Source organism: Panthera onca, chromosome B1 (genome assembly GCF_046562875.1).
Source record: "Panthera onca isolate mPanOnc1 chromosome B1, mPanOnc1 haplotype 2, whole genome shotgun sequence".
NCBI lineage: Eukaryota > Metazoa > Chordata > Mammalia > Carnivora > Felidae > Panthera > Panthera onca.
The window spans coordinates 59,840,254-59,855,854 of NC_138342.1; the positions used below are offsets into that span (position 1 = coordinate 59,840,254).

General features: G+C 39.7%; 1 protein-coding gene across 1 annotated transcript in view; it reads left to right on the forward strand.

The window, feature by feature from the left end:
* MTHFD2L (methylenetetrahydrofolate dehydrogenase (NADP+ dependent) 2 like) overlaps positions 1 to 15,601 on the forward strand; it is a 145,606-nt gene that overhangs the window by 71,827 nt on the left and 58,178 nt on the right. The window lies entirely within an intron of this gene.

A 15,601-nucleotide genomic window follows, 5' to 3' on the forward strand; every position in this document is an offset into this window, starting at 1 on the left:
AGGTCATGATCTAACGGTCCGTGAGTTCGAGCCCCACGTTGGGCTCTGTGCTGACAGCTCAGAGCCTGGAACCTGCTTCAGATTCCGTGTCTCCCTCTCCCTCTGCCCCTCCCCTGCTCATGCTGTGTCTCTCTCTGTCAAAAATAAAATGAACATTAAAAAAAAATTAAAAAAAAAAAAGAAATATTCCCTTTTCCAGAAGTCCCCAGTAAGCTGGTACAGCTAACCACATTTCCAGTTTTTCTGAGAAATTACATTCAGGTAATATTAAATGAGAACTTTTTAACAGGATTGAGAGGAGTAAGACAGATATTTAGAGATGCAATAAAAAGTTTCAGACTACAGATAACATTAAGTGAAATACTGCTGCAGCAACTGATATATGCATAGAAGATTATGAATATCACATTGACTTCTTTTTAGAAACATTGGATTTACCTACAAGAGTCAGAATTCAGTGAGTAGAGAGGAATTTGGTCATCCTCATTCATCCCAAACTTTAGACAGAGTGAAATTTACGTTCTCTTTACAAGGTGCTACTTGACTCTAATGTTAACTGGTAAAGAATGTTTCACAATCAGTCTTACTTTCTATTTATCAATTAAAATATTGAATGAATATTTTTTTCTAGTGGGGCAAAAATTCCTCAATGTACATTCATGCTTATGTTTTTTCTTGCCATGAGAAATGGCAGATGGGTGGTCCTCTTTCAAGAACCACTGACATTCTCTTGTGAATAAAGCAAACTTTTGTCACAGTCCTTATCACCATCACTGTCGTCATCCGTCAGTGTCTCTTATAGACTCACTGTTTGCTCCTTTGTAGAGGCCTGAATCAGCACTGAGTACAATGCTGAGTACAAAATAAGATGGGAAAAGAAAAAGGGAAATGAAGGAAGGGAAGGGAAAGGAGGACCAAGCCTCTATAAAATTAACAAGAGAGGAGACAGGAGGTACTCAGGCTCGTAGGTGTGGAGACAGTATTGAGGCTCTGTCTAGTAACCATCCCAGTCAAGGCATCCTGCTACCACCAGAGGGCACCAGTCAGGTGCCAGCTATTATAGACAGCCACACTCCATCCACAGTCCGTGGAGTTTACCACACTCCATCCCAGTCATGGAGGACATTTTGGATGAAGATAGTGTGAACAGGTCTTGTGCCTGCCTCGTATTCCAGCTCTAATGCCTGTAACTAGAAACAAAGGCATTTTGTAGAATGCTAGAAGACAGCCCCGTAGATAACCCTGCAGTTGTCCTGAAGAAATAAATATTTGGATAGTGGGAAGTTTGGAGAAGGAAAATTGAGAGTTCATAAAAAATAACTAAAGATTGCTACATTTCCATGTCCTTAATAATCACCTGGTGAACTGAAGGATAAAATATGTAGATATTGGCAAATTACAGTGAAATTCTAAAGAAAGCATGAATTAGCATAGAAAAGAAACTCCATATCATCGGACGATAGGAATGAAATCTTACAAAAATGACCACATCGTGCATTATGTGTGGGAAATAAACAACTACAATTAGCAGTGGGTATTAAAGAAGAAGATAGTGATCTAATGGCAGAGGTAGCTGGAACAGGGAGGGCTGGATTGTTGTCATAACTAGAATGTCAGCATATATGGAAACAGTCCCATCTACAAGTCAGGAAGAGAAGGAGGAGTGGTGTGTGATGTATCAGAGAGATCGATAATGTCTTTCGACAATGAGGGATGACGGAAAAGAATGTAGTGAGTGATGAAATCTTGGAATGGGCTTGCAGAAGAAAAAAGTTAAAAAAGGAAATCATTGTGTAAAGATCCGGAGGCATGAATAAAATTAGCTTATGTTAATAACAATCTCACCCCTCTAGCTTCTCAAATTCCCATAGTCCTATCCTTATAGGTTTAACGATGAATCACTTACTTTTTAAACACCTCTCCGCACATTTGAGATTTAATTTCAAAGCCCAAATCTGAAAATCAGATCCTGTCAAACTATGCATTCTGAAATAAGGAGCTTCAGGTCTCTCCTCAAAACTACTCTCCAGGTTCACAGAGAGAATGAATCTGTTTCTAGGGCACTTTACTGTACCGTGTTTATGGCACTTATCACCTGTTTATGGTTGTCTGTCACCTTCACTAGACTCTAGCAGGGATGGGACTGGTATTTTTTTTTTTTAAACTTGGTATATAAGTGCTTCAGACAAAATCTGACACATAGTGGGTGCTCAATGAGCGCGTGCCGTATTCATTTTGAAATTACAACTGGAGTATGGACTTCGTCAAACTGATACAAATTTAGCTGATGAATTTTTAAGAATATAATTTTATAAAGGTGGAATGAATCATCTCTCTAGTTATTGATTGCATCACACAGTGGTAGCATGACTTTTGTAACTACTAAACATTCCTAGTTTGTCATCGTAAAGTAAATTGATAAAGTCATAAAGGTGAAAGATTTGTTCATACGAGGGCAGTTTGTGTCATTAAGTGTATGTTTGGATTGATTTGATTTGAAATACTAAGATTAAGAAATTCTGAGCAGGGTGAAGACAGTAAAGAGACTGTCGTAGACATCTAAAATATAGTAAGACTGTTAAACCGTTGAATGGAAAGAAATGGTTTAAGGGAAGGCCTCATTGGCTCTGCAAGGCTAAAGAAGGGAAAGCCAGCCAGGACAGGGCACCGATGTTAACAGTGTGTTAGAAGATCCTTTGACTCATTTGTATCTCACGCTTCCAGGAGACTGGGGGAAACCCTAAGTCTATAAAAGTTCTAGGAATCTTCATTATTCAAGCAGGAGAGGCAGGTATTTTCCAGACATTGTCCAGAAGACCCTCCACCCATGTGAGTAAACTGAACTAGCCTCATGCAGAAGACGAGCTGCTGAGTCAATGCCACTTACATATTAACCTCTGGATACAGAGTGTCATAGTTGGTGAAAGCTGGCGTTTTGTCCACTAAGCCATCCCCTCCAGCGTGATGAATGAACCTTCACAGTCATAACTCTAGCGTCTCTATTGCAACACTTTTAATGATAGACACTGTAATATAAAACAGGATAAATAGGCAATTCAGTAGAGTAATTTGGAGTACTCATACTTACTCGTCATAAAATAAAGGTGACCAACCAATTTCTTTTCACGACTTTTCCCATCATATCATCAAGTTTTGGATACACTCCCATCAAACATCATCTTGGGCTCTCAATGGAGTTTTCCCTCTGGTGGATTTCTTCTTCCTTGGAGCAGGGTTAGTAATTTTCTGGATGCCAGGACACTGAGAAATTCCAAGGGGTGGGGCATGGAAACTCTCTGTTCCACCATATCCACAGCTCATGCAACTCAGGAGTGGAACTTGCCTCCTTACAGCCCTGGGCGCTTTCTGAGTGGATGCCAACACATTTCATGGTTTCACTAATGCTAGTGTTCTTTCCCTATCTTATTTGTTTGTGTGTTTGTTTGTTTATTTATTTACTTTACATTTTAATGTTTATTTATTTTTGAGAGAGAGAGAAAGAGAGGGACAGAGCACGAGTGAGCGAGGGGCAGAGAGAGAAGGAGACATAGAATCTGAAGCAGGCTCCAGGCTCTGAGCGTCAGCACAGAGCCGGATGTGGGGCTCAAACCCACGAACCATGAGATAGAGAACCCGACATGAGCCGTGAGATGATGACATGAGCCAAAGTCGGACACTTAACAGACTGGGCCACCGAGGCGCCCCTGCTTGTTTATTTATTTATTCCATTTGAGAGAAAGAGAGAGAGAATGAGAGAACATGCGCACAAGCAGGGGAGAGTGGCAGATGGAGAGAGAGACAGTCAGAGAGACAGAGAGAGAGAGACCATCTCAAACAGCCTCCATGCTCAGCTCAATCCCACAACCACAGGATCAGGACCTGAGCTGAAATCAAGGGTCGGATGCTCAACCAGTTCAGCCACCCAGGCGCTCCTCCATATGCTATTTCTTATTCTCCATATTGCCCCTGTAGCCTCAGTTCCCCCACTTAGAAGTCCTTCCTGCCTTCCTAAATGTGTCATCTATCTCAATCTTGTCAGTTATCTTCAATGGTATAGAGTAAGAATTTTCAGAATTTAAATCCCAGCTCTGCCACTTGCTAAGTGTGTAACCTTGGTTAAGTCACCCCATGTGTCTGAGCCTCAGATCGTTGGTGTAAAGAATTATGGTTTCTAACACTGTATTGTGAAGCCAGCCAGGCCGGGGAAGGAACATGGCACAGTGCCTAACATATTGCAAATTCCCAATACATGTCATATGCTAATATGTTATCTGTTGGCCCTTCTCGGGCCATTGCATATGAATTTAAACAGTGATTCGGAAATAAGAAATCAGTTGATTAGCAAGCTACAACTCTGATATAACTAAGGGAAAAGACTTTCAGTTACTTTTGATGCTACCATAGTATCAAAGTCGACTGGTCATCATAAACATAAATTAATGAATGAAGTGACTTACAGAGAAGAGACCAACTTCATAAAAGATTTATTTTTACTTAAGATTTATGGCTTCTTGGGATACTGCCTTTTGCTCATAGCTGTGCATTCTGTTCTCCCCGGATGAGTCCCTCATGGCCTTTCTCTTGTGGTACAGTGTGACTTTGGGAGAGGTTAGGGAAAGAGAGACACTTAGCTGAAGGGGTTTATTCTCTCAGACCTCTGCCCACCCTTTCAGTCTCCCTCTCCCATTCTAGCCCACACCATCAATTCCACTTGCATGTTAACCTCTGGATACAGAGTGTCATAGTTGGTGAAAGCTGGCGTTTCGTCCACCAAGCCATCCCCAGAGCCTCCCTGATGCACAATACAGAAGCTTCCTCAAAGTGTGGGAGGGTGCTTGACTATTGACTGTTTTCCTGACGTCAGTAATACAGTGAGAACCTAGCAAACATGTACAATAAGCCAAAGTCAACCACAGTTAACAGTTTGGTGTTTGGCCTTCCACTGTTTTATATTTGCATGCAAATGTAAATATTTACATAGTTCTTTCACCCTGCCTGTACCATTTGCATTTTACAGCTCCACACTGTGTACCTGTTTCCTCATAAAATGCATTCTTCTGAAACGTGATTTCTTATGGCTTCATAGTATTCTCTGCTGCTGGGTATAATTTATTTATTCAGTTCTTGATGGGGGGACATTTAGATTATTCCCAGTTTTTACTATTATGAACATTGTAGTAAACAACTGTGAACACCTTTGTGAGCCCCTGTGATTATTTGCACAAGGAACCTGTAATATCTATTATATTGGTCTTAAGTGCTTTATTTGCTAACGAATGGTTACTTGTATTTTCAAAAACAAAACTAATATTTAAAGCTTTGTGTATAACAAAAACTATATATGTGCATGTAATACCAAGTGATATTTTATGCCTTTCATGGGCGTTGTTAAACAGCCTTACCACACACAAAAGTAATAGACGTGTATTATTTGTAACCCCCTCTGTAGGCCTATCGGCCATTACACATCAGTATGCCACCAGGCCTTAGGGATGCACACAGGAGGATGGCAGGGTGTGGCGTAAGGGGGAAGGGACAAGAATCGGAAGCAGGATGTGCATCGAAGCATGGCCTTTAAAGTCAGGAGGATCTGGGTTCAAATCCAGTTTGACCCAGTTCGAATTTAGAAATCACATTTAATTCTCTGGGCCTCATTTGAAACTATTGTAAGATGGAAGTAATAATACCAATGGTACAGGGTGCCATAAGAATTAAGTGCCCAGCACATAAGTGGTGCTAAAGAAATGGAGTTTCCCTTCCCTTCAGTCTGACTTTCTGTTGTGACCCTCTGACTAAAATTACAATATGCTTTAAATGAAAATTTGTCATGCAGTACCAAAAGGTCAAGTTGCCATTACTTTGACACGTAGACTGTAAAAGGTGCGTATGAACTTGTAAATTTTTCCTTGACCCGTGTTATCGTCAAATAAGCAAAAATGCCCTTCCCCTCAAATTGAGCACCTAAGAAGCATCCCAAGGCTTTATTTCTTTTTCTTCATTTTTCCTGAGGCCCTTATAATTTTTTTTCTCAACTTGTGATTGCACGGACTTGTGAAAAAAGGGGTTATGATCCTTTCGTCACCAAGTGTTTTTAGCTGATATCAGTATGTGGGAAGCAGAGATTGATCTTTCTTTGGAGGTTCTTTCCTTTACATGTTTTTCTACTTCCTGATTTTCTTGAGCAAAACAAGTGTGGAGCAGCAATATCTAAGGGTACTTCAGTAAAGAGCAATTAGATCAAAGATCTATCTTTATTATGGAGAAATAGAGATTTTCTTTGAAATATATCTTGAATTGTTAAATGATAATGTCATTTAGAGCTAATTCTACTGGGTTGCATATATGTGGATCACAGGGAGGAAGAATCCTTTCAAGATAATGTCTCTAGCCATTGGCATTATCTCTGTTAGGTTTTCATGGCCAGGTCTTTAAAAAAATTTACATTATGAAGTATTAAAAATGCGCATCATTTAAAAATTGCACATCAAAGTGAGCAAAAGAACAATGTTAACACCTACCAACCAGATTTTCAAACCTGAATATCATTAGAGATGTTTTTTATTTTTTTTTATTTTTTTTCCAATATATGAAGTTTATTGTCAAATTGGTTTCCATACAACACCCAGTGCTCATCCCAAAAGGTGCCCTCCTCAATACCCATCACCCACCCTTCCCTCCCTCCCACCCCCCATCAACCCTCAGTTTGTTCTCAGTTTTTAAGAGTCTCTTATGTTTTGGCTTAGAAAAGTTTTTTAATTTCTACATGCTGTACGTTTCTGCAACTTGTTTTGTTCTGATTAATGTTATTGATTAATTAATTATTAATTAATGTTATGCTATTAGTGTTATGTTCTAGAGGTAGCACTATCTGTATGATACTCAGTTGACTGAGTATCCATTTTCTGTTGATAGATATGCATGTTACTTCTAATTTATTGCTATTACAAACAGTGCTGTGGTATGTAAGTCTGATATATCAACACATATTTTGCCACTGCATATATTAGGCCCTACATCAGGTACTGGGAAACAAAGATGCATAAAATATAATTCCAGCTCTTGAGAAGTTCGGAGTCTAGCAGAGGAAAAGATGTACAAACAAATTAGCAAAGTACGGTTCACTAGCATAATATTAGAGGGGTGTGTGTGTGTGTGTGTGTGTGTGTCTGTCTGTCTGTCTATCCATCATCTAGAAAAAGGGAAATGGAGAAAGAGAGAGAGAGAAACAGAGACCAAGAGAGATAGAAACTGAGGCAGAGAGATAGAGAGACAGAGACCAAGAAGGATGGAGACACACAGAGAGAGGGAAAGACAGAGACAGATATAGAGGAAGAGACCAAGACTGAGACCCAGACCAAGAGTGACAGAGAGAGAGCACCACTGAGGAGGAATGAGCCCTGCTTCACTGGTTCTCAAGATGAACGGGTAGAGCTGGGCCCCAGCCACAGCATGAACAGAAAGTCACTGGGCAGAATCTAAGAGAAGGGGACTTCTGGAAGCTTAGAGCTGAAAAACACTATGCACATATCAAAGAAAATATTCGATGCCTGTCAAAATGATAGATGTCTGTCTGTGAGTGGTGAATGATGAAGCTGACTATTTAGGAAAGGCCAGAGAGCAGAATAAATGAAGGGATTTGGATTTTATCCTACCGGCTGGGGGCAACTTTTAAATAGTTGTAGGTATTGGAGTAACATAATCATATTTAAATTCTAGAATGGTTACTCTGGTAGCCTCTGGGCAGGGATGAGGCTGGAAGTAGCACTGACGTGGCCCTAAACTAATACAGCAGTAGCTGAAAGTGAGACAGAGAAACAGAAGGTAGACGAGAAAGTTTTTCTGTCTTCGCATCCTGGGCATACGGTGTGACCATTGATGAGGGAGCGCACATAGAGAGGAAGCAGGTTTGGGAGGAGTTGAAGATGGGTGGGGGGCACAAGTTTTGAAGTGTAACAGGATAATAAAAGAGAAGAAGGGGAATGGAAATGCAGAGGACCTCAATGAGATATGTGATGAGGGCAGAATAATGAGAATTACAGGGACAGCATTGAAAGTGACTCCTGCTGTATTGTGACCTCCATTAGCCAGGACTGTGTCTTATTTACCTCTGTAGTTTTTGTACCTAGTGAAGAGCTTTGCACTGGGGACTAGAAAACTTGCTGTGGAATGAATAAGCTTCCTTCTTTAGAATTCAAGTGCTTGGTTGAAAGCCTTTTTCCTAGAAGTCAAGGAGGGCCTTCATAGAAGCAGATGATCTCTTTCAGGTCCATGCAGCCTTAGATTCTCCTTAATACCTTGTTTGGGGCTGTTCCACTTCACGAAGGCTTAATATGGCATTCCATCAGCACCCTTGACTCAGAGCTTGCACCTGCAGAATTCAAAGGTAAGGCAGGGAGGAGGCAGAGAGACAACTGAGAAACGATGACTGTCTTCAGTGAAAGAACAAGAAAATATTGCAGCTTTCCCTTCTAGTGTGGGTAACAATATGAGCCCTTCTTTGGTGAAGTCATCATTCCTGTGGTAGATTCCGAGTGTGTGGTATTGTGGGATGTCTCCTCCAAACATGTGTTGACTGGCAGAAAGTGAAATGATTTCATTAGATCTACAGTCGGTCATTATTCGTTGTGGCTTTGCAATAACATCCATTCACCTCATCCAGGAAAAGCGAAAATTGGAAAAAAAAAATTACGGGATCAAAATGTCACATGTCAACACTCGTGTAATAATCCACACAGAGGCGGTGTTTGAAATGGGTGTTCTGACTGTGCGCCTGGCTACCTGCTTTAGGTGTGGCTTTGTTTCCGAAGGGGAGCGATAAGAAGTAAGGAAGCACTCTGTTGGCATAGATCTCCTCAGGCAGCTTTCTATGAAAGTCCTTTCTTTTTACCCACTTATGTGGTCAGAGAAAAGTTTCTGGCCCTGGCTCTTCATCCCACACCTAAGTGCATTTACCCCAAATTTATTTCTGACTTGGCTAATTAATAATTGCTTATTTTAGAATGACTTACCCTTGTTACAAAACCTGAGGATTAATGAGTACTATGCATGAATGTGGGCTTTATGCCTGTGGTTGGAACAAATTCAAATACGTCATAGTCCTTCTCTGAGTGTGCCGATTGCAGGTAATTCAGCCTTAATATCCTAACATGTGCCCATTAAATCAAGGTAGTCATCAATATCAGGGATCAGATATTACACTGCGAAAAAAAAGGCAGGTGCATTTCAATAATACTTCTATTGAGTTTCTATTGCGTTACATAATTCATACTTACATTTATTTTTAAAATAACCAGGATGGTTTCTTGTCTCTATAAAACACGCACACACACACACACACATGCGTGCGCATGTACACACAACACATAGACACACACACAACAAGGGATACATTATAATATACATTCTTCCCAGGATAGTTGGTGAAGATATTTGTGGTGAAATAATGTGGTATTCCATGTCAAAATGAATGAAGATTGCCTCTTGTATACTAAGAGTACCATGAGTTATTTTAGGTCACTAAGATATCACTTCAAACTTACTTTATTTGAGTAAAAAATGATTTGAAGGCATTTCCCCCCTCTTATAAATTTTCTGACTTTTTAGTGGAAGCTCTGCAAAGGAATACTGAGTGGCTTGGAAAGAACTCAGAAAATGCCACTCATTTACGATGGGCACTAGATAGTAAACTGGGGTAAATTTCTTCAAATACCAATAAATAGAGTTAAAAACTTGTTTTGGATAGAAGCTTGTGAATGGACATTATCTCAGCTTCCAAAACACTGCATGTAGGAATTTATCCTAAAGAGAATTGTAAGGAGGCTTACTGAGATGATATTCAAAGATCTCCATCACAGATTCATCTCTGACAGCCAAAAGTTGGAAACAGCCTAAGCATCCAACAACATGGAAATATTTACTCTGAATGACGGTCTAGTTATAAAAGGGAATTCTTATGGGCAATTATACTTGAAAATAATTATATTAGATTGCATCTATGATAGAAATCCAAATAGGAACACACACACACACACACACACACACACACACACACACACACACACTGACAGAAAAACAAAGAGGGAAGAAAAAGTACAATTTGAATGGAGTAGTTACTTCTGGTGAATGGTTAATAAGTGATAGATAAATGTGGATTCCTTTTTCAGCTTTCTCTGAATTCTCCATGTAAATTATCCTCAAGACATATCGATTTTATAATTATGAAGGAAATAAAAATATTGACATGATTGAGAATCTTACCTGTTCTTCGCAAGATTCTGCTGGCTGTCCGCTTGTCTTCTGAAGCTGTTGACCTTTTACTGTGGAGGAACGGATGAGCAGTTTGCTAAACTGAAATGGCTCATCTCCTACAAAGTGCCACATATGCTCATTAAGTGGCTTTTCGTGGGAGAAAAGAAGAAATGAAAAGAGATGTGACTGGATGAATGGTATGAGGTATAAATTATAACTCAATAAGGTGTATTAAAAAAAGAGAAATGGGAAATGGAAAGAGCTGGGGATGCTGAAACTGAGGGTGATTGTGGCTTTTAAATTCATTTTCAAATATATAGTAGAAACAAGTCATCTAATTTTCAATTAGCACCAAGAGGAAGGAGTGGGGCAAGAATACGAGGGAAAGATATAGGAACAGAAAAGCTCTCCCTGCCCTCCTTGTAGTTCCTACCTTCTGTCTTGAACATTCCCTGCTGCTGAAGTTCTCCTTGCCTCATGACCCCGGGGCTACTCACATATCATCAATAATACGTCCTTCTGCTATAGTCAGCTGAGGGCAGATCCAGATTTTTAACTCTAGCAAGCTTTGCAATAAATGTGGGCACATTTATTCATATTTTTTTTGCCCTTGTATAAATATTTTATTATTTTTAAAAATGTTTATTTATTTTGAGGGAGAGAGGGTGTGCACACACAAGTCGGGGAGGGGCAGAGAGACAGGGAGAGAATCCCAGGCAGGCTCTACGCTCAGCATAAAACCCTACACCCGCCTTGATCTCACCACCATGAGATCACGATCTGAGCTCAAATCAAGAATCAGACACTTAACCCACTGAGCCACCCAGGCATCCCATTCCCCTTATATAAATATTTTAAACATTAGGAAAACCTATTCAAGTTTCAAATTTATCAGATTTATCTCTAGCACTAGCTAGTTCTTGATGTTTCTTAAAAAGATGTACAAGAATATTAACAGATTTTTTTCTATAACATTAAATAATTAACACATTCTCATGTTTCTGAGTATTATGATATTTAAAAAAAATTTTTTAATGATATTTATTTTTGAAGAGAGACAGAACATAGTGGGGGAGGGGCAGAGAGAGAGGGAGACACAGAATATGAAGCAGGCTCCAGGCTCTGAGCTGTCAGCACAGAACCTGACATGGGGCTCAAACCCACAAACCATGAGATCATGACCTGAGCTGAAGTCAGATGCTCAACGAACTGAGCCACCCATGCACCCCTATGATATTTTTTAATGTTTATTTATTTTTGAGAGAGAGAGAGAGAGAGAGAGAGAGAGAGAGAGAGAGAGAGAGAGAAAGTGCACAAGAACAAGAGAGGGGCAGAGAGAGAGGGAGACAGAGGATCTGAAGCAGGCTCAGTGCTGACAGCAGAGACCCCAGTGTGGGGCTCAAACTCATGAACCCTGAAATCATGACCTGAGCTGGAGTCCTTCACTTAACTGACTGAGCCACCCAGGCCCTCTGAGATTTTTTTTAATGTAGTGATTATCAAAAAGAAATTTAAAATAATCTTTGAATGGAAAGTTTTCAATATAGACATTTCATCATTTTATTTATTTAAAAATCAGTGTTTATAATTTTTATTTCATTTTACTTTTTTTTTTTTTTTTACATTTATTTATTTTTGAGACAGAGAGAGAAAGAGCATGAATGGGGGAGGGTCAGAGAGAGGGAGACACAGAATCTGAAACAGGCTCCAGGCTCTGAGCTGTCAGCACAGAGCCCGACGCGGGGCTCGAACTCACGGACCGCGAGATCATGACCTGAGCCGAAGTCTGCCGCTTAACCGACTGAGCCACCCAGGCGCCCCTTTAAGATTTTAGTCACAATCTCTACACCCAACACGGGGCTTGAATTTACAACCCCAAGATCAAGTGTCACGTACTCCACCAACTGAACCAGTCCAGCGCCCCAGTGTTCATAATATTTATTTTAATATTAATAATGGCAAATACTTCTTAAGCATTTCTGAAACATTATATTATTTGAATCTCACAACATCCCTAGCAGGTGAGTAAAGTTACTATCCTTGTAGAATAGATGCAAAAAGTTGAGACTTCAAGTGAATTGATTTGTCCGTGGTCATATGAACCAAGACAGCGAACCACATCTTACCCTAGAGCTTCCAATCCTGATTCTCCATTCTGCTTTTGGCTGTTCCTGCCATGATTTGGGGAAGTGGGGCATGCTTTTATCTTCCTTGTTTATTTGCTTTATCTTACATGCAGGTGCTACAGTAATTGCAAGAGCAGGCATCCAGCATGCAGAGCAGTTTCTCGAGACTTTGTCATTATGTTGGTCACACTCCACGTTTTATAAGTAACACTTTTTTAATAAAACCAAAGGGACGAACTTAAGGCAGACAAAAATCGAGCATGTGTTTGAATTTGCAAAGCCTGCAGAGTTGGGGCTATAATTCTATAAGCCTCTGGAGTAAATAACATTTCACATTCATGTATTCAGATAGCAAAAAAAACCAAAAAAACAAAAAAACAAAAAAAACCTTGGCATTTTCCTCAGCTGAGTCGAGTATCACTACATCTTTTTTCTAGTTCTGCTTTTGTGAAACACAGCCCTGCCATATATGTCCCTTTCATGGGTGGTCATGATGAAGAATATACTCTCGTGGAGTGATGCTAAATTCTTTAGAAATTAATAACCTGTTTAAAAACGGCAAAATTATCCCCCCATCATCTCCTTTTTTTTTTTTTTTTTTGTCAAAGACCCATATTTGTTTCTAGTAAAATATGTGTTTCCACTGGAAAAACTTAACCTCCTGGTACATTTTTCGTATGACTCTGATGTCCAAGGAATTAATTTATCAAGTCAAGATTTTTTTTTACCCATTATTTATTTTTGCATATTCATTAAATAGTTCCCTTTTTTTCTTCAAATTTTTATTTAAATTCTAGTTAGTTAACATTCAGTGCACTATTGATTTCAGAAGTAGAATTCAGTGATTCATCACTTACATATAACACCCAATGCTTATCTTTTCTTATCATCAAATGTACCTCATCAGGGATTCTGGCCTATAAACTCTAGACGGAAACTAGTTGGTATATTGCTAATCCTAGAATAATTATGTAAAGAAAAGAAAGCTTCCCCCCAACCTCAAAGAGACAAAAAATAATGATTCACTAATTATGACATTGGTTTCCTAAAATTAGCGGAGATCATTGTCCCAATACAATAGTGGCTAAAACAGGTCAAATCAGGGCAATTTTAGTTCATTTATATGTGATCCTTTCAGCAAAATTTGTTTTTTACCCAACTGTAATGGCTAGAGATACTCAGAAACTAAATTGAATGGCTAGAATTGCCAAAAGGAGATTAGCAATGACATTTATTTTTGAAAATTAATTATACCTTGATTTTTTTTTTGGAGAAAAAATAAGAGGTTTGAAGTGACTCATAAAAAAAGACAGACGTTTTATTTACATAGAAAGAAGGTCACTTACAGTAATTTATTGTTAGTAAAGCTGTGTATAACACAAGATTCGTATTGTGTTTGAGATTTTCATTAGAAAACTGAGAAGCCAAAGGCAGTTGTCATTCATTGAATGCTACTGTATGCCAGGCAGCATGCTCTGTGCTTTCCTCTACTTAATTTTACTTTTACAGCAAACCTAGGCCAAGGGGTAGGAAGTGTTATGGTGCTTATTTTTGTAGATGTGGAATATAGTCTTACCATTAGGGTAAGATCACACAATTGATAGTTGTCACTGTGGAGATCTGTTTGCCTCCAGGGTCTAAGTTCTTTCCAATGAGTCAGATGGCATGCTTGTGCAGACCAGATGGCCAAGCTGACTACCTGCAGGGTAACTACTAGTTCCCAATGTCGAGTTGTCAATATCATTCTGTTTTCCCACATGAAGAATTACTCAGACCTTACTGAGTCCTGTTATGCCACATGGAGAGGAGTAACTAGCATACATCCACATTTCCCCCTGGGATTTGGGATTTGGAACTCCTGGAATTTCCACTCCTTTCTCTTTCCCCTCCTGCTGTCCTTGCTGTGGCAGCCCGGTAAGACACTCCCAAGACCTGCAGAGACACTTCGAGCTGTTTCACCTTCTTGTTCCTTCTCTATAGCCCTGCAGTGCCAGCCAAGCCAATTAAATGATAAGGCACAAATGAGAGAAACTTTTCAATGTTTACTGTCCTCTTGGAGGCTCTTTCCTCCTGACTACCAAGAGAAAAGAAATTTATCTCATAAAGAATACTTCGAGGGGCGCCTGGATGGCTCAGTCGGTTAAGTGTCCGCCTCTTGGTTTCAGCTCAGGTCATGACCTCACGGTTCCTGAGTTTGAGCCCTGCCTGGGGCTCTCCGTTAACAGTGCGGAACCTGCTTGGGATTCTCTGTCCCCCTCTTTCTCTGTCTCTCCCCTGCTAGCTCTCTACCTCTCTCTAAATAAATAAATAAATAAATAAATAAATAAATAAATAAACATTAAAAAAATACTTTGAATTCTGAGGATTTATCTGTTATCTGAAGATGTCAGATATGTGATTACTGAACTGTATTCAATTGCCTTCTCCTATTAACTCCTCTTTACCAAGGTCAGGTATACAGGACAGAAGCCTTGATAATTCTCCTATTTTCCAATGGGACTCTTTCCCTTTTGTCTTTCTCCCAATTAGATTAGTGTGCCACCTCCAAGGATGGACACATCAAGCTGGTGTAAAGCTACACTCTACCTCCCTCCCTTTATCAACCCAACACATTTATTGAGTGCCTAGTAGTGCCAGGAACTGTTAAGTGCTGGTTGCACAACGAAACTACTTAGTTTCTACCTTCACGGAGCTGATAGTTTAAATAGATATTAATCAAGTAACAACATGCAAATGTAATGGCAAAATTTGAAAATTGGTGAGGAAGTGCAGGGCCACAGATGCATATATAGAGAGGGACTTGACCTACTATCAAGATCAGTGTGGCCCCAGAGGACATCCCAGAGGAAGTGGCTATTTGACCGGCATATGCTTTTCAAGGGTTTGTTAATAATTGGCAAGAAAGACCCTTGTAGTTTTCTTTTTGTTTACCACCTTCAGCTAGGCACCTTGCATACATCTGGTATATATATATATATATATTTTTTTAAATGTTTATTATTTAATTTTGAGAGAGGAAGCGAGTGAGGGTGAACAGGGGAGGGGCAGAGAGAGCATCTAGAAAGAGGATCTCTGTCAGCACAGAGCCCGATGTGAGGCTCAAACTCATGAACCTCGAGATCACAAGCTGAACCAAAGTCGGATGCCCAACTGGCTGAGCCACCCAGGCGCCCCATCTGGTACATTTTTATTACAGTGTGTTTCAGTTTTACAAGTCTGTTCCACAC